Source organism: Triturus cristatus, chromosome 2_2 (assembly GCF_964204655.1).
Source record: "Triturus cristatus chromosome 2_2, aTriCri1.1, whole genome shotgun sequence".
Taxonomy (NCBI): Eukaryota; Metazoa; Chordata; class Amphibia; order Caudata; family Salamandridae; genus Triturus; species Triturus cristatus.
The window spans coordinates 199,130,095-199,153,318 of record NC_140582.1 but is presented as its reverse complement, the minus strand read 5'-3'; the positions used below and the strand labels follow the sequence as shown (position 1 = coordinate 199,153,318).

At 49.9% G+C, this 23,224-nt stretch overlaps 1 protein-coding gene and 1 pseudogene across 2 annotated transcripts in view; both read right to left on the bottom strand.

Moving 5' to 3' along the window:
- Positions 1–23,224, bottom strand: part of METAP1 (methionyl aminopeptidase 1) — a 475,875-nt gene that overhangs the window by 189,247 nt on the left and 263,404 nt on the right. The gene's annotated exons all lie outside the window — the stretch shown is intronic.
- Positions 566–21,438, bottom strand: LOC146862009 (homeobox protein Nkx-6.1-like; annotated as a pseudogene).

Genomic DNA, 23,224 nt, shown 5'->3' with positions numbered 1-23,224 from the left:
TCTGTAGAAAGTTCTGGGTGTAGAGGTCGGTCCTTGATTTTTGTATTGTGACCCAGAGGTATCTGTGGTGGCTGTCTTGGCACTTTGTTGGTTATTGAGCCTAAGAAAAAAACACGGTCAGTGTTAGTTTGTAGAGCTCCCATAGATTTTGCTACCTCGGTGTCTTTCTTCATTTTTCCAACGGCTGCGTCTACCTGAGGGCAGAAAAGATGTTTTTTATCGAACCGTAGATTTAATATGGCCTTGTGTACTTCAGGCTTAAATGCCGACACCCTTAGCCATGCATGTCTATGCAATCTAATACTGGTGTTAACACCCCTAGCAGCGGAATCAGCTGCATCTAGTGCACACTTAATAGAATTGTTAGTAATAAGTTTACCTTTGTTCACTACTTCTGGACCCTTTTTTCTATGCTCCTCTGGAAGATGTTGGAGGAGCCCCTCCATTTCGTCCCAGTGGGCCCTGTCATACCTTGCTAATAAAGCTTGGCTACTGGCTATACTCCAATGATTAGCTTCTTGTGCCGCAACACTTACCAGAGGCATCTTTGAGCTTGGATTCTCTCTCAAGGTGGTGCATTTTCAGTTGTTTGGGAGTTTTCTCTTTTCCTGGCATTTGACACAGCCAAAGTGTCCCAGGTGAGTTGACCTTTAATATAAATGTGGTCTAATGGTGCTGCCTTGTACTTTTTGTCAACACACGATGTAATTATCCTTGCTTTGACTGGATCTTTAAAAATGTAATCTGTGAATGACATGGAATACCTTTGAGGAATGGTAATTATTGTGCCCATCTCTGTGCAGTAGACAAAGTCTGAAACTGAAAATCCTTCTCTATAGAACCAGCCTTTATATAAAGGAACTTGATGGAATGTTGCTGCACGTGCTATTGGGTCCTGATATGCAGAGGTGATGGACGAGTGGGATACAAGTCAGGATCAGTGTCTGCTTTAGGCTCAATATCATAAATATCCCAAGGATCCCCTGGTTGTGTATCACCTGGGATATCCTGATCCTACTCTACTGTAGACTGAGGGGATATGTTACCTACTTCAGATAAAGGTGGTTAGTGAGGAGGTGGAGGTAGTGTTTGTGGTGAAGTGGGAATAGGAATGTGCAATGAACTAGTTGCAGCATCCTTCCTCCTCTTCTTTACAGGTTGAATAGTAATGTCCAATGCCTCTTCAAAACTCAATTGTTTCTTAGAAGTGTGTTTTGGTGGTTGTGTCATTATTTTCTTAGTTCGAGGCTGAATTTGAAGTGTCTTCTGTTTCTGATGAAATTGGTCGAGAATTGGCTCTGGAGGGGATTTCGGACCGAAAACAAAACATTTTGGTAGTGGAAGCTTTGGTTTTGACAAAGAAATGTTTGGTTCCGTAATATGAAGTCTCTGTTTCGGTGCCGAGACCGAAGATAGAGAATTTATGGCCTCTGCTATCGAGGAGGTGGAGGCCCCTGCTATGGATCGAACTTTCAGAGCCAGAGGGAGGGGCTTCAGAGTCATATTTTCGGAGCGCACCAGGTCTTATGTGCAGTGGCGGCCCGTGAGCAGGTTATTCAGTGGAAACCGATGGTTTGGGCTTAGGATCAGGGGCAGAGATACTCACTGTCTGTTGCTTTTGTGCTGGCTGCAGAATGGTCATCTTCGAATTGAGACTCGAAATCATGGATGGAGAGTGATTGCTCCTGTGCCATTGAAGTTGCTTATTCCTCGTCGACAGAAGAGGTCTAGAACATCGTCCGTTTGTTTACGCTGCATTTCCAGTCATCTTGCATGTGGATCCCCAAGGGTCTTTTTGGACCTAAAGGATTTGCAGGCCTCACAGCTGTAGTCTTGATTCTCGGGCGAGAGGCATTAGTGACAAACAAGATGGAGTAGTTTACCTGTAACTCCAGTTCTGTAGTAGGGGTATCTCGGTTATAGTCATAATCTATGAATAGTCCCGGCCATGTGCGGGGACCCCGGAGCATTCAAAATATCTCTTAAGCTGTCCTGCATTTGCAAACCTGCAAAGACACTTAAGAGACAGACAAAAATAATACAGCCTAAGAACAACATGGCTGCACTGGCCAGCACTTCCTCTGAAGTGAACACAAAAGCCAAAATAAAGTTTAAATGTCATTTTTATTCACATCTGACATGTTCCTTTATTGTATCACACTCCCTTCACCAAAATCCCTTTAAACAATAGAGAGGAAGGGGTGGACAGACAAGCCCTATAGGCTGTCATTATGTGTCTGCTAAAGGGATACCGTGCCTTTAAGAAACTCTCCAGAGACCCCCGGTATCCCAGGATGCACAGCCAAAGCAAGTTACTTTCAGTTCTTTTTGAAGGTGTATAACAGGCCTGATACTGCCAGAATTACTCCACCGGGGAGGAGGGAGGGTCGCTTATGACTATAACAGAGATACCCCTACTACAGAACTGGAGTTACAGGTAAGAAACTACTCCTTCTGTAGTAGGGGATCTCTGTGTATAGTCATAATCTATGAATAGAATGGCAAGCCCATCCCAACCAACAAACAGCGGTGGAGTAAGAACCAAACACCAACAAATCACTGTGCAAACAAATTCCTCAGCGAAGCCTGTCCAACCTGCGCATCTGCCCTAGCATCAGAGTCCAGGCAGTAATGCTTTGTAAACGTATGGACCGACTTCCAGGTGGCAGCCTTACAAATGTCAGCAATTGGAACATTCCTAAGCAAAGCTGTAGTAGCTGCTTTGCCCCTAGTCGAATGCGCTGTAGGCTTACCCCCTAACGTCTTATTAGCTTTCTGATAACAAAGCTGAATACAGGACACAATCCATCTAGAGATGGACTGTTTTGAGGTAGCTAGACCAGTTCTTACTGAACCATAATTTACAAATAGTTGATCCGACCTGCGGATGTCTTTTGTCTTATCTAGATAGAATTTCAACACCCTACGCACATTAGTGAATGCAGAGACCTCTCCGCCGGAGAGGAGGGATGCTGAAAAAAAGTAGGCAACGTTATTTGATTTACATGGAAATCAGATATCACTTTAGGCAAAAATTTAGGATGAGTACGCATCACTACTTTAGACGCATGGAATACAGTATACGGCTCTTGACAACAAAGAGCCTGAATCTCACTTACTCTCCTGGCCGATGTAATGGCCACAAGGAAGGCAGCCTTCCAGGACAAATGCTGCAGAGCAGCCTTATGAATAGGCTCAAAAGGCTCCCTCATCAATCTGGACAACAGCACGTTCAATTCCCATGGTGGAGAAGGTCGTCTAACAGGGGAAAACACCTTACGCAAACCCTCCAAAAAATCTTTAATCACAGGGATTTGAAAAAATGAAGTTTGGGAAGGGCCCTTTCTATACGCAGTCAAAGCTGCGAGATGAACTTTAACAGACTGAAAATTAAGCCCAGATTGAGCTAACTGCAGCAGATAAGGCAAAATAACATCATCTTTACAGGATGTAGGGTCAATGTCCTTTGCCTTGCACCATAAGCAGAATCTCTTCCACTTATAGGCGTAAGAAGTCCTCGTAGACGGTCTCTTCGCCTCTTTCAAGATCTCCATACAGTCCTGAGGTAGGTTCAAGTGTCCATACTGTACTAGCTCAGGAGCCATGCTGCCAAACTCAAGGACGAGAGATTGGGGTGAACCAGCTGTCCTCCGAACTTCGTGAGAAGGTCCGGCCGACACGGCAGGCGCCGGTGTGGCAGAACAGACCAGTGAAGAAGGTCGGTGAACCACCATTGCCTCGGCCACTCCAGAGCAATCAGGATCATCCTGGCTCTGGATTGCGACAGCTTGATAAGCACCACCGGAATCAGGGGGAATGGCTGGAAAGGCGTAGAGAAAGCTGTTGGACCAGCTGATCCATAGGGCATTCCCCAGTGTCCCTGGTTGGTAGTACCTGGAGGCGAAGTCGCGGCATTTGCTGTTTTCTGCCGTAGCGAACAGATCGATATCCGGAGTGCCCCACTCTGCGAAGAAGTCTCTGAGCAAGTCGTCGTTTAGCACCCACTCGTGATTTTCTTGAACGAGCCTGCTGAGCGCATCGGCTTGGGCATTCTGCACTCCCGGCAGATGGGTTGCCGTGATCGTCAGGTTCCTGGCCACCAGCCAATTCCAGATCGTCTGTGCCTCCCGAGACAGCGTGCGTGAGCGGGAGCCCCCCTGCTTGTTGAGGTAGTACATGGTAGTAGTATTGTACGTCTAAACAAGCAGGGAGTTCGTCGTGAAGGAGGGATGGAACGCCTTCAGGGCCAAGTGTACTGCTCTGAGTTCCAAAAAGTTGATGTGGTAAGTCATCTCCGTCTGCGACCATATCCCCTTAATCTGAAGAGGGCCCGAATGCGCTCCCCAGCCCTGGAGAGACGCATCGGTCACTATGGTCTGGACCGGAATATCCTTGTGGAAAGGAGTCCCCTTGCAAACATTCTCTGAGGAGCACCACCATTTCAGAGATTGGAGAGCGTGTTGAGACAGATGAATCTTGTCCTCCCAACGACCCCGCCTCTGGTCCCATTGATCCTCCAGACATTCCTGCAGAGGCCTCATATGCAGACGTGCATTGGGGGTGAGAAAGATGCAGGAAGCCATCGACCCCAGTAAGGAGGACACCGTCCTCACTGTAGGAGAGTGGGCTGAGAGGAGGTGCAGGGCCTTCCCACGGATCGATAAGCGTCTCTCCTCCGAAGGACACACGCTTGCGTTCAAGGTATTGACTGAGGCTCCCAAGTACTGGAGACACTGCACAGGAATCGGCACTGATTTTGACATGTTGATGTGCAGCCCCAGGCGATGAAGCAAGGCAGCTGTCCTGTTGAAGTGACACTGTGCTTCCCGGAACGTGGAAGCCTTGATCAGCCAATCGTCCAGGTATGGATACACAAACACTTTGGTCTTCCGCAAGTGTGCTGCCACCACTGCCATGCACTTGGAGAACGTCCGTGGGGCAGACTTCAGACCAAACGGGAGTACTGTATACTGGTAATGGTTGTTGCCTACCAGAAACCTCAGGAACTTGCGATGCTTTGGTGCGATCGGCACATGAAAGTAAGCGTCCTGCAGATCTATGGCGCACAGCCAATCTCCTCGATGCAACTGAGGGTAAATCTGATGCAGGGACAACATACGGAACTTTTCTGACGAGAAAGAACCTGGAGTAAAGGCCTGTTCCTCTTTGCCTCAAAGGAACAGCTTCTATCGCCTTCTTCCTTAACAGGACGTCCGCCTCCCCCTGGAGCTCCCGTACCATGAAGGGAGAGCGCACTGGTGGAATCTGAGGAGGCGGGCTGGTGAAACGAAGACTGTATCCATTGCAAACAATATTCAGCACCCACTTGTCCTGAGTTATTGTCCTCCACTCTGCCAGGTAGAACTGAATACTTCCCCCCCCCCCCCCCACCGGAGCGGGTAACGGACGAGGGGGAAGTGACCTTTCAGGGCTTCGACCCGGCCGGGCCTTTGTTCCCCGACGAGGATTGATGCTGGCCTCTGCCCCTCTGGCGCTTCTGAAAGGACTGCCTCGGGAACTGCTGTTGTTGCTGGTGCTGCTGTTGGTGACCAGACTGGCGCCCTTGACCGCGTTGCTTAGAATAACACCTGCCATAGGAACGGAATGACTTCTTCTGCTCCTTGGGTCGCTCCAACCCCACGGCCTTCAGGGTTTCTGCTTCGGCCTTCATGCGTGCCATCTCGTCGTCCGCATGAGACCCGAACAGCGTCGCGCCAGAGAAAGGCAAGTTCGCGATCTTCTGCTGCGCTTCAGGCTTGAGAGAGGTAAGCCTCAGCCAGGAATGTCTCCTCATGTGCACTCCATGACAGTACCCATGGGCCGCCAGCAACGAGACATCCCCCGCCGCACTGATGATCTGGTTGGAGACCATCATGCCTTCGTTCAGCACCTCCTGGAAGTCCTCTCTTTTGTCCCTAGGCAGGGAGGCAGCAAACTGTTGCAGAGAGTCCCAAAGCGAGCGTTCATAGCGACCCAGCAGGGCAGAGGCGCTAGCGGCCTTCATAGTCGTGGCCGAGGTAGAGCACATTCTCCTCCCCAAGGAGTCCATCTTGCGGCTCTCCTTATCCGGAGGAGCCGTGGAAGAGGGCGTCGTGGAGTGCTGTTTACGAGCCGCCACCACAATGACAGAGTCCGGGGGAGGGTCCACCCTGAGGAAGGCCGGGTCCGAATCAGGGGCCCTGTACTTCTTCTGCAACCGTGAGGGAGCAGACTTCACCACCGCAGGAGTCAAGAAAACCTCCATGGCTGGTTCCTCCAAACCTGGAACCTAAGGAAGGAGGGGGCGTGAGAGGTGAGCTTTGTGCAATGTCTCAAAGATCACCGAAGTAGTGGGAACCGGGACTGCTACGGAGATCCCCAATTTCGCCGCCCCCCTCATCAGCACATCCTGGAACGTGGCAATATCATCCACCGGCGAGATTCTAGTAGGCGGAGTCTCCGACAGTGAAGGGGAGAGCCGTCCATTGCCAGAAGAGTCCGTATACCACATGACTCTGGAACGAGATCTATACCTCCGTCGCCCATGTCTCGTGTGGGTGGACGACCTGCGTCTACTCCGTGACCTCCGGCGAGATCGAGAACGCGACCTCTGTCTGCGAGGAGCCTTAGGAGCCGCCGGTAGCCGAGGAGACTGTGGAAGCTGCGGCACTGGCGGTGGTGGAGGTGGAGTAGGCCGCTTAGGAGGAGGAGGAGGAGGCGGAGGCGGAGGAGGCGTTGGAGGCTTCCGAGGCAGCGGCTGGGGGAGAGGCTGCGGAGCCCCATCACTCCTTGCAGGGGAACCAGGACCAGCACTGTCCGGACTCCCGTCCACCCTTCTCTTCTTGGCGGGCCTATCCAGTGTTGAAGTAAACGAGGGGGAGCGCCGTCGCCTCCTAGATCCACGACTGGAGATTGTAATCACCGAAGACGTGTTCCCCGATGTCACCGACGTCGAACTGATCGTCGACCTCGACCATCGTCTCCTCGCCGTCCGGCGTCCCCTCGACGTCGACCGGTGGCCCCTCGACGGTCATCGGCATCTCCTCGACGTCGATCTCCTTCGCCTCGACAGCGATCTGTGCCTCGACGTCGATCTCCTTCGCCTCGACGGCGATCTGTGACTCGACGGCGATCTGTGCCTCGACGGCGATCTGTGCCTCGACGGCGATCCCCTCCGTCTCGACGGCAGTCGCCGGTGCCTCGGCGTCGATGTCGTCGATCCATCGCGGGGCTCGGTACGACGTCGATGGTGTGTCGACGACGACCGTGGAATCCTCGACGGCGACCTAGTCCTAGGTCTCGCCGGCCCCTCTCTCGACGTCGAACGTCGAGAACGCCGCGATCCCGAGCCCGGGATCGACGGCGAACACACCGGTGCTTTACCTCTCGCCGTCGTCGCCTTCGACGTCGAACGCGATCTACCAGCCGGTAGGCGCCGTTTCTGCTGCTGAGAAGGGGAATGGGATCCTCCATGCCCCGAAGTCCCACCTGTCCTCTGCTTCTCCTGTCCCTGGAGGCGAATCTTCTCCCTGTCCCTCAGGGTCCTCTTGGAGAAGGTCTTGCAGATGGCACACGTAGCAGGGACATGCGAGGAAGACAAGCAGAGGATACAGACATCATGTGGGTCCGTCTTGGCCTTCTTCCTCCCACACTCAGGGCATTTATCAAATAAAGCCATGCTAAGAGTGAGCAAACTGCACCAAAACTCAGGATGCAGTACAGAAAGGCTCTAGACGTCGAATGAACACACTATATAACCAAAAATCTAAGATTTAGTCCAAATAACCACCCAAAAGGGTAGAGCTCAAGCTCCAGGGTCCTGCTAGCAGGAGCCGGAAAAAAGAACTGAAAGTAACTTGCTTTGGCTGTGCATCCTGGGATACCGGGGGTCTCTGGAGAGTTTCTTAAAGGCACGGTATCCCTTTAGCAGACACATAATGACAGCCTATAGGGCTTGTCTGTCCACCCCTTCCTCTCTATTGTTTAAAGGGATTTTGGTGAAGGGAGTGATACAATAAAGGAACATGTCAGATGTGAATAAAAATGACATTTAAACTTTATTTTGGCTTTTGTGTTCACTTCAGAGGAAGTGCTGGCCAGTGCAGCCATGTTGTTCTTAGGCTGTATTATTTTTGTCTGTCTCTTAAGTGTCTTTGCAGGTTTGCAAATGCAGGACAGCTTAAGAGATATTTTGATTGCTCCGGGGTCCCCGCACATGGGCGGGACTATTCATAGATTATGACTATACACAGAGATCCCCTACTACAGAAGTTGGTCTGTGTGAGGGAATTTCATGTGGCACTTCGGACAGAAATCGAGTGGAGTACATTCCATTAGCACGCCATTCTCTGAGAGCTTTAGAAATGGAGAAGTTTTTGCCTGACCGGGTGAGGCCCGTGAGCCGAAGAAGTGAGCTGAAGCCCCGCTACGGAAAGACTGTATGGGAAAGTAGACCGATCGAGAAAAAAAAGTTGAATGGGAATAAACAACCCAAAAGGAGCCTGAAGGAGTCTCAAACCGAAGCGTGAGATACTACATCAGAACCTGGGGACGAAAAAATAAATAAATCTGAAGATGGCGTCGATGACCATGCGCAGTTTTACCAGGAGGAGTCACACACCCTTGAAGAAAACTTCTTGGAACAAAAACAACTTGTAATCATCCGAGCCCAACACTAGATGGCGGACTCATGCAAAGCATGTGCATCTACGGCACACATGCCTCGAACTTGTGAGTTTAACACAATGAGAAAAAAGTAAACTTACACAAAAAACGCTATTAAAACAAGCCTGTACCAGTCTGTATTTTCCAGAGTTATTTATGCAGTGTCTGGCTCTGGGTTACAGTGTGCGCTGGGGTGGAAGGGAGGAGGTTGAAGGAGGGGAGGGGGGGAGAAGAGTGTGTCATCAGCTCTATTAGATGGTGTGTTCCTGGGCCCCGCTTTGGACATCAGGCAGACGACTCCGGTATTAAATAGGGGGGGGGGGGGGGGGGGGGGAGATAGTCTGACACATGCATGATGGTTCTCAGATATGACAGGAGGGAGTTCCAGGCAGCGGCTCTTGTGTATTTACGCAGACCTGTCCTGTCTTTACGATGTAGTGCTCTGCTTTCAGACTGTGCCCACGTTGTCATGGAGCGAGCCCAACCATCGTGTAAGAGGGTTGGGATCTCTTGCCGATATTAATAAAGCTTATAAACTTAGTGATCCACCCACAAGTATGTATGTATGTCAGGTCCTCCCAAAATAGGTATGTGTCCCCACAGTGGTGGGAAGTACACACTAGTTGTTTAAATACCCCTCACACACCAAAACGGCCCTTGGTGTCATGCTTCATCATAGGGGTCTTCCTGCCCCTCTACGGGACGGGGCGTGCTGCGACCTACGTTTGCGTGGGAGCACTGTTGTTGTGAGACAACTATGTGTTGTGTAGGGGTGTGAGAGCAGCCGAGCCGTTCGGAGAGGTTGTACGAAGCAGGGCAGTGTCCCAGCAGGAGTCATAGCCTATCAGGCACTCCCTCCACCCGTTCAAAGGCTCATGGTGCTTTAACCTTACAAACTTCAAGTATAACGAGACCTATTGAGGCATTATGATTTCATGCAGCCATTTCTCCTGCATAATAACAATTTTTTTCCTACACCATACATTTATAACGATCTAACATCACTGTGAGTATAGGAAGGGATGCTTAAGGTCCTGAAGAAGAAGCTTGGGGAGCTTCGAAACATGTCGGCACTTATAGGAGGCACAGTTCATTGAGGCATACGCACCTCCTCCCCCCCCTTTTATTAATACCAGCTCAAAAGGTATAATAAAAATCTTTTTAGACCACCGAGCCAGGTATTTTTTATCTCACTCTCCCATTCACCCGACCCTTCCTCTCACACCCCTACACAACACAGTTGTCTCACACCAACAGTGCTCCCACGCAAACGTAGGTCGCAGCACGCCCCGTCCCGTAGAGGGGCAGGAAGACCCCTATGATGAAGCATGACACCAAGGGCCCTTTTGGTGTGTGAGGGATCTTTAAACAACTAGTGTGTACTTCCCACCACTGTGGGGACACATACCTATTTTGGGAGGACCTGACATACATACATACTTGTGGGTGGATCACTGTGAGAAGTTGGCCTGATGTATGATGTCACTAGTTCTAGTGTACACCTTATATCAGTCCAAATACCCTTATGGTGATTGGTTGTAAAGTCAACCTTATAGACCAGCTATCCTAGTGGTAGCATGGACAAGAGCAGTCTTAGGCTAAACTCTGAATGGCATGTGAAGCCAGCTGTGATACCATATATAATCCCTTGAATACCAAATGAAAGGACACCACAACAGATATATATATAAAATAAAGTGTATTTATTCTAGTCAAACCCTCAGCACTCTTTATGAGATTAGAGGTAAGTACAACACAGTCTTATTTAAGCATACATTAAGTCACACAGGTAAGTAATACAGTTAGGCCCTAGGGGCCACGCAAACCATATACTAAGTAAGTGGTATAAGGACCACTGTCACGGAAACAGGATAGGCCTAGGCCTAGGGAATCGCTGGGGCTACACTACACTAGCAACAGTTAGGAAGTGGGAGGCCCACGGGATTCAGGTGCAGAGTGGAAACACTCACGCGTAATGCGTAAAAGTCGATAGAAATAGTAGTTGTTAGCAATTATCAGTTTTAGGACACTTCAAAAGCAGCTAGAGAGTCGAGACTCGGAAACTAGACCCTAGGATAGTCACTACCCTTGTGAGCACCGAAGTACCCAAGTTACCTAGCCCACAGGCTGCGGGTGCATAGGTGTGAACTTGCGTCGGGTTTCGTCGTGGACTTCTATGGATGCCTGAAGGAAAGTTGCTGACAGGCAGTCAGTGAAGAGTGTCCGGTGGATCCCAAGGCTGGGATCAAGAAGAGAGGAGACCTGCAAGCAGAAGGGACAGAGTCAAGGTCACTAGCCAGTGACCACGTGGAACCAGGAAGGAACCAGGCGATGTCGTGAAGATTAGCAGGTGAAGGTGGAGCTTGTCGCTGCAGCCACGAGGACCAGGGAACGTCGAGGACGACCAGGACCAGGAGGCGAGCTGTCCCACGAAGGCTCTTGCTGTCGGCGGCGTCGAAGTTGGACTAGGACTCACCAAGCCTTGGCAAGCGGAACCCACGAAGAACGGAGGACTTGCTTCTGGTGCAGACCAGGAAGGTCTGGGGTGCTTCTCTTTTTCAAAGAAGCAGGAGCCAGTCTGGAGGAGCCAAACCAGCGGTGAAGATTTCTGGATGCATAGTCACAAAGGCCACTAGCCAACGGGCAAGCAACCGGACAGACGCGGCAAGCAGAAAAATGCAGAAGGGCCCCACGCAGGACTCGTGGAGTGTGGGGGGCTGATCTTCGGTGCAGATGGTGCTTGGGGTTGGGGCTTCTCAATCCCCGGTGCACAACTTCGAGGGTGCCTCAGAAGCTGCGCTTGAAGATACTAGCCACTTTTCCCAGGTAGCCGGTCCCACGTCTCTCGTCGCCTCCACGGATCTCAGCTCGGCTGTGGATGTGGATCAGGGTCGGAGAAGTCTGGAAGTCAAGGCTCTGGTCGGGCTCGGCAGTCGGTCCCTCGTAGAACTTCAGCAAAGCAAAGGGTAGTCTCTTGATGGTGCCTGTTTGCACAGGGTAGCCACTCCTTGGCCACAAGGGAGATTCTTCAGTCTTCTTCTTTCGTCGAATGTCGAAGGTCCAGAGTTTCTGTTCAAGTTGCAGGTTCAGGATAATCTAATCTCCTGGGGCCCAGCTACCACTCTTATACTAATCTGGGGGGCTGGGTTACCTGCTAGGTCACGCCTTATGGGTGGGACCTGGGAGGGGGGTGGTTACACCTCCTTCCCTTTGTCCAGTTTCGCGCCAGTACTGGGGCTGGAGTGCCCCAGCACCGGTTTGAACTGGACTATGCACGGGACACCTTGTGTGCCCCAGGAATGTCTCATTCCTTTCAGCCCTCCCTGCCCCAATACACTAAAGTCTGTCTGGGGAGGTGCTAGCATCTCCCCAAGCAGGAAACCTATTGTCCAGGCCTCCCTTGCCGGGATCACTCCCAGCAGCAGGAGGTCAGACTTGTGTCTGTGGCAGCAGCATCCATTTTGTGATGCTGAGGCTTAGGTTAGAGTTAAACAGCAAAGTAGGATTTTAACATGTCTCTCCCTCTAGAAGGGAGGAATAATATCCTCATCACCAGAAATGGGATGGGGGTATTATTCCAAAGTGTTAGACACCTTACACGACATGTTTTGATAAAGCCAAACCATAGTTACCATAACCGTTTAAGATTATAAGGCACTTTAAGAGTATATGGTAGGCTATATCATAGAACAGCTATAAGGACATGGTTCCGAAAGCTGCCGACAGGCTCAGCTCATGCTAGAGCACCATCTCACATGTTACCAAGCACTCTGCCTCCAGGATTGTTAAGGCCTGCCATAGGAGTGACTGATAGGTACACATGTGTCTATATATAAGGGTAGATATAGGCATACTATATCTAAGCAAGGGGTGATTACACGACCTTGCCCCAGCTGAGTGATCAGCCAGTTGTGTCTGATTGGAAGGCCAGACCAGGGGTGGCATAATACCTGCTGCAGCCCCTGGGTGTAATGATCGCGGATGTTCTGCAGGAGCGTCCGGAACGTTGGAGAAAAGTCCACAGTCGTCCCCCACGTTCCTCTGACTCTATCAAACTCTAGAGTACGAAGGACCCGCTGGGGAAAACAGGGAAACAAAACAAGGATAGGTGGGGGAACACAGGCAGGTCTTGAAGGATGATTCTGGCAGCCGAAATAGCAGGAAGGTGGAAAACCTAATCCACTGCTCAATGGTCCTCGCAATAATCACCCTAGGATGCCTGATGCGTTTTCAAGAGAACATAGGGTAGGGACAGGTAGTGGATGCGCCAAAGAGGCCTCTGATGCTTGAACTGGGGTAAGAGCACCAAGTCTGACTCCAACTAATTCACCAGACTTGGAGTCGCTTTAACAGGAGGCGTAAGCACAACACCATACAAGCCTGATTCTGGAAGTAGCAGGCTGACATATAACACGACACAACTCAAGCCTGATATGCAGAAGTAGGATGTAACAGGCTTACATATAACACCACACAACTCAAGCCTGATATGCGGAAGTAGGATGTAACAGGCTTACGTATAACACCACACAACTCTAGCCTGATATGCGGAAGTAGGATGTAACAGGCTTACATATAACACAACACAACTCTAGCCAGAGGGATTGATTCTGGAGAGGGATATCAGAAAAGGGACAGTGAAGGCAATGGGAATCACTAACCGTCAGCCAACCTCAATCACCGATGTAAGGAGAGACGAGTGACGGGCGACCCCCGCACTGCTAAATAACACTTAGACCTTACTTGGCAAGGCGCAACACGCTCGGCCGCTTTGATGGAAGGAGCGCCAACACGCTCGGCCGCTCGGATGAAAGGAGCGCCTCTACGCTTCACCAGAGGGAACTGCGGTAACAACCCCGGAGCCGGGACGCGTCTGCTTCGACTCGTCTGCGGCTTCGCGCTGGAAAACAGGAAGTACGTTTAACCGGAAGTCAGGCAACAACAATCAAGACGGAACTGGGGCTCAGAGCTAGAACGCGAAGCGGCGTCTGCACGCCCTTCGCCGTTTAAATACACACTGCACACAGGGGCCGGACCGCGGGGCATGACACTGGGAGGCCTAGGGTACACCTATGCCCTGGGTACCTAGGGTACACTGTACAGGGTCCAATAAGGTGATCCTTACCAATTAGGAATGTACCTAGGGTACATGGAGTCCATTTTAAAGAGAGAGCAGACAGCCTGAGACCCTGAATGGCAGGATCTCAGGCCAACTAAGTCGAAAAACCAGCTAGACACTAGGCAAAAAAGTTGGGGGTAACCATAGTCAGATATCCACCTTCCTACAATCACTCTGTTTATAAGCTTAACCTTGGGAGGATGTATCCACCTCCATTACTCATGTTGAGTAGTACCTCTCTACTCCCCTTTTTGTTCCTTTTTTTACATTAATAAAGCACCAGATACACCAGGAACATGTGGAGAAAGTCGGTGTTGCGGGGATTCTGCTCATACACAGAACTAGGCAAATGGTCCTGGACCAATACCTATTCAAACAAATAATTCGAAGGTACTGATATTCTCAACAGGAGCTATTATTGAGTCAGCTCACATTACCAGGATACTAATACAAAACAAGCATTTGCAACGCAATAGGTCTCCTTTTGCGAGAGTTTGAGCTATTGGCATTGTAAATGACAATGCCTTTTATTTATGTGTTTTGAAAACCTGCACGTGGTGCGTAAACACACACTTTGTACTTATAGTCGTTGCTTACAAGGTTGGCAGTAACTACGCCTCTTTTACTGCCAGCTATTAGTACAAACTGCGTGTTTACGGACCGCTTACAGGTTTTCAAAACACATAAATGAAAGGCATTGTCATTTACAATGAAAATAGCTCAAACTCTTACAAAGGAGAGACCTATTGCATTGCAAACGCTGGTTTGTTAAGCGATTTGCCCAGAATCACAGGATGGTGAGAGTCGCTGCCAGACTCCCAACGCAGTTCCCCAGCTTCGAGGTGGACCGCTCTACCTGTTTGGCTACACCCTCTATTTTGAGGGCACTTCGCGCCAGTGCCTCGTCCACCCTTTCCTATGTGTTCTGAAAGCGCGGCGTGTTCTATATAACTGCAAGTCACACAGACGTTCAACTTTTTACATTCCAGTATTTTCGTTTCTGAGAAACTATAAGCAAACTCCGCTGATTTTTGTCCACACCGAAAGTTGTTTGTTCTGTTTAAAACAAAATTATTCCAGAGAGGATGTCTGACTGCAGCCCTGAGTAAACAGCGCTGAACCTTCACACAATGGAAGAGTTCATACCACTGTCTGGAGCGGGCCGCGCTCCCTGTTGTGCACAATGATTATGAAAGTTTATATTACCCCCTCACAGTCCCGTCCTGCTAGCACACATAGTAGAGGCAGGAACACACACTACAACACAAATTCCTATACATAACAAAACAGAAACACGACTCCAATTATGCATGACAGTGTACAGCGTGCACACTCCACACACTACCAGGCGTGCTAAAAGAAAACACCTAAACCGTGCATACAAAACTCAGCACGCACAATACTTTACAGACAAACATTTGCAAAACTAACAGCTTGGCTTTCGTATTATAAAGGTGAAACCTATTGGCTTTGCCAATGTTTGTTTTGCTTGAAAGGGTAGGACTCGAAACCAGGTTTCCCAGGGAAATAAAACCATTGGGGCGACCCTTACAAATGAGTAGTCTAAGAGCACCTATTTACAGAGGGCTTTTAGAGTATGTAAAGTATTATTTTAGTAATACGTATTTTTTGTACTTTTACACGCCTTCACGAATTGGCCCAAAACATCCAAATGTTTACAAAGTAGTATTATTGACGGAATGTTAAACATCGAAAATGGCAATAAAATGGGAATATTCAGATACATTTAGTAGAATTCTAAACACTGTATCTTGCTCTTTTATTGATACCCAGCGTGGACATTTCGTGTGGTCAGTTCAGAGAGGCCAGTGATAGTATGTAAGGGCGTCCTCTTGTAGCACTGCTCCTGGTTCTTAAATGATTTTGTGAGTCGGGCTCTGAATCTTTGGTAATGCCGCATTGAAAGGGTGGTGTAATTACAGCGCCCCAATCAACACAGCAACATTTACACTGTGGAATTACCCTTTACATTAAAGGCAATGTAAAGAGCTGCGCGCTGCCAACAGCAGACATGCATTTCGTTTTAGCACGTATTTATTCTTTAGGACACGGTTTTATTCAGCGCAGCACTTGCACAGTAAAATCACTGGTTATTTAAACAGCAGTAGCATTAGTCAAGGTCACGCGAAGGGTGCATTATGTGGGCAATGGCACGGCATTTTTTTTTGCAGTTTTATCTAGCGAAAAATCGACCCAAACGTATTGGAGCACTTTACATGAGCACCAGTAACGTTACACAGGGACACATTCATTCTTGGTAGTCACGGAGAGATTAGGTGATTTGCCCAGAATCACAGGACGCTGAGCCGACACAGAGGCTCGAATCTGGTTTTCCAGCTCCAAGCTCGGCAGCTCTGGCCGTTAGGCTACACCCTCTCCCCTAAAACTATACCACACACACACTGCTGAAGGTCCACAAAGATAAACACAGAAGCAAGCACACACAGCCAGCCACATCACGCAGACACACACTGTACCTAGGTTCCAGGCGTTGTATAGCTGAAGGTTCTCACGGGGGGCGCATGAGAGTCGGGCGTCCCTCCAGGGCGGGCCCTGCACCACCCCAGGCCAGTAGATGGGCGTCCTTCCCAGCAGTTCAGCCAGGGGCTTGGGATAGCGGGCCACCGCCTCAGCGCCTTTACTGACCCAATTTGCAAACAGGGCCACATTTTATTTTGTGGCCCTGTCTAATTTATGTCCCAGTCTGACCTTAACACGTGTACACTAGGCCCCTCCACCCCTTCCTTCACTTTCAGCCTGTGCTCAACCCTCCTCGTAGAGCTCCAATGCCCCCCCCACCACCACCACCTGTCCTCGTGGCCTTCCCAATTAAACCTGCTAAGGCCCAATTTAACATTTGAGCTGGTCTCGCCCGACACACATTACACACAGGCATCACACACACTTGGAAATAGACTTGCAAAGGCACACCAGACGCATCATACAGAGGAACTCACACCCACTCACACGGAACAGATGGAAACACACCACACGCATGAACACACAACGAAACATCACCAGGCACATGAATACAACACACAGAGGCACAGAGAACCACACACCCCTTAAACCACTTACACACATGCACGCACACCCTCCCATGCAGGAGGGCACCGGCACACGTATATACACATCACACACATAGGAAAATAAACAGTCCTACAAAGCACAAAAACCACACACACCGCATAACTATACCACACACACTGCTGCAGGTCAACAAACAAACACAGAAGCAAGCACACACAGACAGCCACATCACGCAGACACACACTGTACCTAGGTTCCAGGCGTTGTATAGCTGAAGGTACTCAAGGGGGGCGCAGGCGAGTCTGGCCTCCCTCCAGGGCAGGCCCCCCACCACCTCGGGCCAGAAGATGGGCGTCCTTCCCGGCAGCGCAGCCAGGGGCTTGGGATAGCGGACCACCGCCACAGCTCCACCGGGACTGAAGTAGAGGCCGGAGGGTGGCGGCGGGGGGCTGAGGCTGGCGAAGCATGGCAAGCCGGCCAGCAGCCCCAAGGGGCCGGTGCCCCCCAGGCTCAGGACAGACAGACAGGAGCGCGCGGGGCGGCTCAGGATGTCATTTAAAATGCGGCGTGTCTGCCGGTTGCTGCGGTGGGTGGTGCGGGGACCCGTGCTTGAGGGGCCCCGGGGAGGCGGTACTGGAGGCAGGCGACAAGGAGGAGGACGAGGGAGACGGGCTGCCAAAGCAGCGGGTAGGCCGCATTGAGTGGGGTCTTCATCTCTGCCAGGCTGTGCAGGGCGGCCAGGGGAGGGCTGCCCAGGAGGAAGGCCCTCGGATCGTACCGAACATTGCCTGCATAATAAAGCTCTTCAAAGGCTGGAAGCAAGCAGACCTCGAGAGGCAGCCGAAGACTGGCTCCCTCCATCCAGCTGCAGCGCCGCAGCGACCTCAAATGCTACAAAAAACAAGCACGGTCTGCTTTCACTTTCGTCCCTCGTGAAAGCTTTCTTGTCTTTATGGGGCCATCTGTTTGAAACACATGGCCCCATAAAGATAAGAAAAATTTCACGACGCACGGAAGGCAGATGAGCCCGTCCAAATGGGACGGCTCAAAAAGCAGAGCAAATACGTCATGAACTGCTCTGTTCCAATGGCTGGCCACTGTTTAACAAACGGTGACGCCAGCCAATGGGAAAGAGGGGCGGGGATTAAAGCCCTTTACCAAAAAGACCTCAGAACGTTAAATCTTGCCAGCGAGACTGCGCATGTGTGCAGCCAACGTTAGCCTAGACCTAAAAAACAAATGTGCACCAAACAATCATTTCAATACAGTTTTTCCAAAGAAGGGCATATATTTTATTTCACATATGTATATATAATACAGTAAAAGATAATCATATGATTCAAAAACAGTCAAGAAAAGAGGTGAAGAAAAGGTTGCTCCAAAGGGTAATGTGTAGGAATGTTTGTGCTCAAGTGTAAGAAGATTTTAGAACAGGGAGAGATTCCCAAAAAAATAAGACATATTTACATAATTCAATGTACGCCTGGTAATTATTAACCAGTCAGCGGAAAACTAGCCCAGTAATAGTACACGTGTCATGTTTACACAATTGATTTCTAAAAATTGGAGGATTAGATCTCCTTTAAGGAAGGGGCACAGGAAACAAAAGTCCAGGTTTCCAAAATGGAGGGGGTGTGGTGTCGACGTTTCGACCCGACTGGACGGCAGAAGAGGGAAATTTTGACCTCAGCCACGCGGGTCAGGACAGGGGTCCAAACGGGGATGGGGCAACCCTCACAAGGTCATGGGTAATGCTCAGTGTTTTGAACCCGCCTAATGAGTGCGGTATGGTGCCCAAGGAATGGGAGAAGGACTCCGCAAGTCAAAATCTACAGGGCCCGCATTAAATGCATGGTAGAGAATCGCCAATTGGTAACATGTTTTGTCTAGGTAATAGGGACTGACCAGAACAATAAGAGAAACTGTTGATCGACCTTGCACATTATGTTCAGACAGAATTTGAAGGGAAAGCTGAGAACGTGAAAAAAAAATCTGTTATCATGTAGCAGGCAGAGGCAAAGTGTCGCGAAAACAAACTCTAGCAGAGGCGTGCGAAAAAGCGGCTGCAAAAGGCAAGCAAAACTCATGTTAACTTAGCGATGTCGTTAATGTATCTAAAGACCACATAACGAATAGTTTCTTACCCGTCGGTATAGTTTTGCAGCTTGAAGATCTTTCTGGATTCACTATGCTGTGCATTTCTCCGCGGTCTGGTGGTTGAGTCCAGAATCGTAGTCTTTCTTTATTTTTTTTTGTAGCCCAGGTGGGCGTCGACGTCCCACCATTTGGTATACCTCTCGTGACGTCTGCACGCTTCCTGCGGAAGCTCCCACCTCGGGGCGCCATCTTCGGATTCTTTCCAGTCTCCGTCTCTCATCTGAGGGAGTACCTCTTGTAGGGATGTCATTTTGAATTTTTGTGTCCTTATGTACTTGTTTAGGAACCGTAGATCCAGGATGGGTCTCAGTGTTTCGTCCACCTTTGGTACCAGGAAGTAGTTCGAGTACACTCCATTGTTCCTTTCTTTGAATGGTACTGGTTCTATGGCCTCCTTTTGGAGTAGCTCTTGTGCTTCCTCTACGAGTTGCACTAGCTCCTGTCCTGAGTGTTCCCTCCTCTTTGGTTTCCTGTTCGGTGGTTTCCTTTCCAACTCTATGCAGTATTCAAACTGTATGATGTTGAGTATCCATTTGTCTGTTATCTTTTCCCATTCCTGAAGGAAATGTCTCAGCCTGCCGCCTAATGGTGTTGCATGCTCGTTGGCGTTTGGTCTGTGTAACCCTCTCTTGTTGAATTTTTTGTGCTCTCCCCTCGGAGGTATCTTGTGAGTTAGCACACTTCGCCGGGCTGAGTCACTTTGAGGCGGGTTGTTCTCCCCCTCTTAGTCTTTGCCCTCGTCTGTTCCCCCTACTGCGAAAGCACTGGCCCGAGGCTGGTACTGCTAATTTTGTTTCTGCTGCCCCTGCTGGCCGTGATTGTCGCCCTGGTGGCCCTGCTGGAATGTCTGGTGTGACGTTCCCGGCTGGTTTCCGCCCCTTCCGTATGGTCTCCGTGTCGGGGTACCTCTTCTCATCCCTCTGAATTGCAGGGCCCCCATGGACCTTGTTGTTTCGTTCTCCTTTTTGAGCTGGGTGAGTTTTTCATCCACCGGGGCTCCGAACAGCGTTTACCCGTTGAAAGGGATGTTCAGTATGTTGTTCTGGACTTCCGGCTTGAAGCCTGAGATCCTGAGCCAGGCCTGCCTTCTTTCCGTTATCTCTATTGCCATCAACCTGCTTGATGTTTCGGCTCCATCTAAGGCCGTTTTAAGGCAAGAATTTGCGATATTCTTCCCTTCCTCCACCAGGTGCGAGGCTCTTTGCTGGTATTGTTCGGGGAGGTGCTTTATTAGCTGCCCCATTTCGTCCCAATGTTGGTATTGGTGTCTGTTCAGTAGGGCATTGGAGTTCGCCATGCACCAGTGCATCGCCGCGTTTCTTTCAATCTTCCTCCCAGTCAGGTCCATCCTCCTGCTTTCCTTGTCTGGTGGTGGGCCAGAGGTTGCCGGTACATTAGCCCTTTTCCTGGCAGTTGACGCAATCATTGAGTCCGCTGTGACGGATCCCTTGATGTAGGAAGGGTCCTGTGAGGAGTGCTTATACTTCTTCTCCGTCCTAGGTGTGATGGACCTGCATGTTGCTGGGTCCTTGAACGCCTCCTTCCCCTGGTTCATGACACTTTGGAGCATGGGGAGGAACTGGCTCCTCGTTTGGATGGGGAGCAGTGTTTCCAGTAAATAGTCTGCTTTAGGCTTTTCTTCCTCCAGCCTGACCCCAAAAGCTGCAGCTGCGCTTTTGATGACCATATTGTAGGTCTCAATGTCATCTGGCGGCGAAGGCCTCGAAGGGTAAGTCTCCACAGGCTCTTCCGGGTTTTCGACGTCAAGGTCCTGCCACTCCAGGTCCTGTGTCGTCAACGAACGGCGCCGAGCCATAATTTGATTGTTGGTCATCATCTTCCTCTCCCTCATAGTATATGTCCTCTTCTTCTCCGGGAGTTTGACAGTTCTTCGGCGTCAAACTCTTCCTGTTCCTCGACGTCTACGATGACCGACGGTGGTTTCGTGGGAATCGTGAATTTTTTCGTCTAACTCCTTTTTCCTTTGTAGGATGCCCTCCATTTCTGCCTCGAGCCTCCTCCTCTTCTTTTCCAGCTCTGAGGCCTGTTCGGCGTCGAGTGCGGGTCTTTTCGCCGGAGCCGGCGTCGACGCGACCTTCTCCTTCGAAGTCGAGCGCCCCAGTTCTTGGCCTTGCTTCGACGACCTTGGTTGTTCGCCGATCTTCGCCCCCTGGGAGTCCTTTTCGAAGGATCCGCCGGGCCTTTCGTCCTTGGATGCAGCTGCAGTCGTCGAAATTTTCGGCGCTGGTGCTCCTTTCGAGGACTTGGACTCTGTTTTTCTAGAGTCTGACTCAGGCTTTTCGGGGCCCTGTCGAGGGTTTAGTGTTCGACGTCTCTCCTACCTTATCAGACATTTTCTTATCGGTCTCTGCAACCGTGAAGTCATCTGGTCCCTTGGCGACGTTGTCTTCATAGTCGGTGGAGAGGCCCAGTTCGTACAGCGACGGGGCCTGTCCCTTGCCCTGCATGTTGTAATTGGCTCTCCTCTGTCTCTCTCTAACCCGGAGTGTCTTTGGTGTGAAGGCGGAACAGGCGTTGCAGTCTTTGCTCTCGTGGTCGACTGGCAGGCAAAGATTGCAGACCGGGTGTTGGTCCTTCTGCGCGTATTTATGGTGGCAGTTACGGCAGAATTTAAAGGGTGTCTTGTCCATTGCTGCGCTCAGTGTCCGTGAGTGCGCATTCTCCGTTGCACGTCGAAGATGTCGAGGTTCTCCTCCTTCTTCGTGGTCCCGGCTTGTTGATCTTCCTTTCTGTAGTCTTCCTCAACTTCTTCTTCGATGAAACTCGTGCTTTTTCTTATTTTCTTTCCAAAAACTCTGGAGCTTCACGGTGACGATCCAGACCCAACAGCGGAAAAAAGAATCTGAAGATGGCGCCCCGAGGTGGGAGCTTGCCGACGTCACGAGAGGTACACCAAATGGTGGGACGTCGACGCCCACCTGGGCTAAAAAAAAAAAAAAAAAAAAAAAGAAGACTACGATTCCGGACCCAGCCACCAGACCGCGGAATAATGCACAGCATAGTGAATCCAGAAAGATTCACACTGCAAAACTCCATATAACACCCTCCCGCTAGTAAGTCAGAAGGTCATAGACAGAAGAACAAAAACAGAGTTCAAAAAGTCAGGCAGTGTTCAAAATATTGATGAAGAACTTTCTAACAAACCAAATCTGAGAAAAAGTTCAAAGAAAAGCTAAAGGCACTGTGAGCTTGAGAGAGAAAAAATAAAAGAAGAGTCTGTAATGAAGACATCGGAATTGTGACAACCTACGCAGTCAATCCATGAAGGGATGATGCAATTCCTTCATATAGTTCATCCTGGTCATTGGTAGAAAAAAGCGATGACATCCAATTAAGTAAGACGAAGGAACAATCCTGTTCCTCATAAGCAGGGGCCTCAAAAAGCATGATTGGAAATATTGCGTGATATTCAATTTAACTACGTTGTAGGAAAGTCTGCGCAGCTTCACAGATATCCCATTGAGCCAAGATTCCAAGTAAAGCTCCACACGTCATTTGACCATCCACAGAACCAGCCTCGTCATGCACCTCTAAGGGACCCATCAACCGGCTGAAATCAGGGATTGGACACCACGTGTTCGATAAGCAAAGTTCCATCGCCCAGGAGAAATCACACCTTTTGCAATGAAGCACTGGTTGCACACACGTATAATAGGCAAAGTGAAAGATCAAGCCGTAACTTATGCCAATCGCTGCTAAGGGCAAGCATCCAAAAGCCTCATACAGGCAATTGCGGTACAGTTTTAGCTGAGCCGGCCTGTGCAGAGCCACAAAGTGAGCAGCCATTAAGGAGCACAAAGAGGAGAAGCAGGACACCAGCTGCTAGCGCCAATATTAAGGGGAACCATCCGAAAAAGCTGGAAAATATAGAATGAATAAAAGCTAGAATGGCCCTGAATATTGTTTGAAAGGAAGAGACCAGGCTAGAACCCACACATATAAAAAAGTGTACAAGGCCTGTCGTCTCAGATGCATTAAATATTTGGTGAATTAGTTCCCCAAAATAGGAGGTTAGTGTTAAGAAGCGACTGCATCTCACTAGAGGTCCGAGCCACCTGCAATCTGAATGTTTCTCGGACGGAAGTGAAGGCCACCTCTTGTTGGAATAAAAGGGCGTTGAGCCTGCCCAACTTCTTGAACTCTGCTTTCAAAGTCGGAATGGAAGGCCAAAGAGAAGAATCTAAACTCCCTTGCAGGGCCAGGAAAAGGACATTGCTACAGCAAGTTATGCGC